Raw genomic sequence first — 3979 nt, 5'->3', positions numbered from 1 at the left:
GCAGACCTCACGGAAAAGGTGACATCTGGGCAAAGACCCAAGGGAAGTGAGGGGTTTAAGGCTGTGGTCATCTGGGCAGCCATGTACCAGGATAGGGCACAACCAGTGCAAAGGTGCCAGGGTGGGACTATGTCTGGAGGGTTTGAAGAACAGCCAGGAGGCTTGTGGGGCTGGAACAGAGTGAGTTAGGGAGAAAGGAATAGAGAAGAGGTCAGGAGAGTAGGGGGAAGAGGGAAGGGCCAGTCATTGCAGGAGCTTTGGGAGATGGAAGCTTCCAGCGACTCAGACCAGGGTAGATGCCTTGGGGAGGGTGAGGAGTGGCTGGATCCTGGATCTGTTTTGAAGGCAGAACCAACAGGATTTCCTGATGGATTGGATGTGGGTCATGAGAAAAAAGGAAGAGGCGACGTCACCTTCAAGGCCTGGCCTGAGCAATGCAAGGCTAGGACCTGTGCAGGCCGAAGGGAGGTTTGTGCTGGAGCAGCGATGTCTCCCAGTCTGCCCTTTCATCACGGCCGACACCCGGGGAGCCTTTCAAGGCTTTTTCCCTAACCATCCCCTCTCTGTAAAATTTTAATACCACAACTATAACGCATCTATGTTAATGTACTTTGGCACTTCGGAGAGTCACAAACCACTGCAGTATCTAAGTGCTTTTGTCCCCTGAGAAGCAATTCTCGCCCCACTGGGGGAGATGGTGCCCCCGTGGGGAAGGCATGTGTTGAAGCGAGGTGTGTGTGGGACAGCGGAACTCGGGTCTGCACATGCCCGCTCCCAGCTGTCTACTCCAGGGAGCAGGCGCCAAAGAGAGAGCTGGGTGTTTGAGGTCTAGCTTGAGGGGTGTGTTTGGGAGTCATCAGCATACAGATGGTGCTGCAAACAGTGAGACCAGGTGACAGGGCCCAGGGAGTGACCTGGCCTGGAGCCTGGGCTTAGGGCAGCACACACTGGCAGGTCTAGGGAAGAGAAGGTACCAGCAGAGGAGACCCAGAAGGAATGTCAGAGAGGTTGGAGAAAACCAAATGGGCACAACAGCAAGCCTAAAAGCCAAGCAGGAAAAGATCTTCCTGGGAGGGGACCCAAACTGAGCCAAATGCCTCGGGGAGAGCCAGTGGCAACCCCACTGCGAACCCACCGCTAGTTTGGCCCTTGGGAGGCCATTGGAGATCCCAAGAGGAGCACTTTGATGGGGTGGTGGGAGTACAAGCCAGGCTGGAGTGGTTTGAGAGGAGCAGGTGGACAGGAAGGCAGCAGACACACAGCTCTGAGGAGTGTCCCTGCAGAGGGGAACAGGGAAATGGGTGGGAGCTGGCAGGGAGGTGGGATTAAGTGGGTTTGTGTGAGATGCAAGGATCGGTGAGTTTGCACACTGGTGGGAACGCTCTAGTGGAGAGGGCAAGATTGAGGATGCGGGGGAGAGCGTGCAGAGACTTGCCGGAGCGTGTCCTTGAGTGGAGCAGAGGGCTGGGCTCCAGTGCCTGGTGGCAGTGGGTGGCAGTGGGAGCGTGGGTAGTCGTGTCGTGTAATAAGATGAGGGAGGCGGAGCGTGTGGGTGCGGGTGCTGGGTGGGGGTGGCTGAGCCGGGTGGATCCAGAAGCACTTCTGAGAGACTCGATTGTCTTCTGGGAGTGGGAAACAAGGTCAGCAGCTGAGGGCGGCAGCGGGGAGGCGGATGGGGTATGAGGAGAGATCCCTGGGACTAGGCACCCACGAACAGGCGGTGGTGGGAACCAAGAGGTCTGCAGCAGGGAGCCTGCCTGCCCCACCCCAGGGCCCAGGGCGCCCACCTCCAGGCTCCTGGGGCTCCCTACTCTGCTGAATTGCTGATGTTTACTGCTGTTTCCTCCGGGCAGACAAGGGTCCCTTGCTTTGCTTGGCTGTCCACTTGTCAGCAAGGCTGTGCTGTCAGGTAGCCAGCGTTTGAATTCTCTTCCATGTCTCACTTGCTGTAAGTGGGCAAGTATTTTAATGTCCCCATGCCTCAGTTTCCTCACCTGTGAAACTGGGGCCATGGTAGGAGCAAGCACTCTGCGTTGTTGCTCTTTTGTTCCGTTGCCTGGCATGGACAAGGGCTCAGTAAATAAAGAGTGAGGGTGAGGGAGGAGAGGGAGTTTGCTCTCGGGCCTCTGCTGGCCAAGCCAAGGCACGGGAGAGGAGGGCTGGTGTCAGATGTATGCCCACCGCTGATGGAGGACCGTCCCCCCAACTCAGCTCCCACCGGCGAGTGGGGGCACTGACACAGCTCTCAGTGGCCACAGGGGTAGAGACCCAGCAGCACAGCCCAGGGCAGCCCCTAACTCCGTCCATGACCAGGGCCGTACTGGCGGCCTCTTCAGCAGAAGGCACCAGTGTAGGGGGGCAGAGATGGGCTGGAGTCAGCGCCTCTTCCCCAGCCCCACCCTCGGGACTTCCTCCCCAGCCTGGCCCTTCCTGTTTTTCCTCCAAAGGGTCAGTCAGGGCAGGATGTTGCTTTTTTGTCCAGAGCCCAGAGCTTTTCTGGCCTTGGATTCCTCCAGGGGGCTGGCGACACCCTGTGGGAAGACCATGCAGTGGAGCTGGCGTCCTTGGGAGGGGCTTGCAGCCTGACTGGGGACCTGCTCTGCCCTGCCCAGCTGGGGCCTCTTACTCTCGGAACTTCCTTCATCTCCCCACCCCCCTGCAACCTGGAAGTAGCAATAAAGAGAGGGGCCTGCTTGGAGCAAGAGCTAATGGCCAGAATGGGCTCTGTAGGGCCTTAGGAGATCTACAGTGTTCATTGCCATTTCCAAATGTCTGGTGGGGAGGAGTAGGGAGGGAGCTGCTAAGTGCTGGTGGTGTTGAGGCTGGAGTCAGTGACGTACTGGTGGGGGCCGATGAAGTGCTCACCAAGGTCCTAGCCCTGCTCTCATCCCCTTAATGAACTGGCCAGCACCCCCACCCCCACCCCAGCAGCCTGGTTCTCAGGCGGAGGCTGGTCCTCGTGCCTGGCTGCCATAGTCACTCATGTGGCCTGCCAGCAGGCAGCCTAATAGAGCCCTGGCTGCTGGGCCCATCCTGCCCCTTGGCCCCTCCCTCTGGGTACCCCAGAGTGGAAGGGTCAGTGCCCTCAGGCAGGGCCATGGCCCAGGGCCCTGGAGCAGGTGGGATTCAGTCGTTGCTTAGTAATGACCTCTGGGTACTGCGGGGAGAAACCAAACAGAAAGGGCACGGACATGACAAGCTTTCTAGGATAGCAGCTGCCTCCCTCAGCAACAACTGGATTTCTCTGCTGCCCATCAGGGGACTCTGGAATTAAAGAAGTTACCCCTTTCTTCTTCTAGTGATAGCGAGCCAGAAGCATGGTTCAGAGTAATGGTAACTGTTCCCTTTTATTGAGGGCCTGCTATGTGTCAGGCAGTGCTCTGGGTGCTTGGTGGTGCTCATGTTACTGCATCAAATCCTTATAGCACCCTGTGTATAAGTATTGCCCTCCCCAGTTTACAGATGGAGAAACTGAGTCTCAGAGAGACAAGGAAGTGAAGTGAGGTCCCATAGCCAGAGGGGCAGCAGGGACTTGAGCCCAGGGCTGTTAGACTCCCTTCACAGCCTGGCCTCGCACACACTGATGTACCAGGAAGAGCGGGACTGGGAGTGGCATTGGCCGGGGCTTTGGGACCATCTTCCCCTCCCCGGGCCTCAGTTCCCTCATCCATAAGTGATCCAGGGGTTCCTTCCAGCATTTCTGCAATTCTGGAATGTCAAAAGACCTGGAAGTCTGGCTTCCTGCAAGGCCAAGGCAGGAATTCCTTCTCTCCCTGCCACTGTACTCCGGTTGGTGAGACCAGAACCCAGTCCACCTGAGGACAGACCTTTGCAGCACAGAGGTGGGACAGAAAGTGGTCAGGCTTCGACCCTGATCCTGTGGCGGCCTGGCCTGGCTTCACCACAGTCCTCAAGGTGACCTTGATTCCCATCCCCACCGCTGGTCCCAGCCCTGGGACTGGACCCAGGAGTCCTGAGT

Source organism: Manis javanica, chromosome 11, assembly GCF_040802235.1.
Source record: "Manis javanica isolate MJ-LG chromosome 11, MJ_LKY, whole genome shotgun sequence".
Lineage (NCBI taxonomy): Eukaryota > Metazoa > Chordata > Mammalia > Pholidota > Manidae > Manis > Manis javanica.
Note: the sequence above shows the minus strand (reverse complement) of the source record.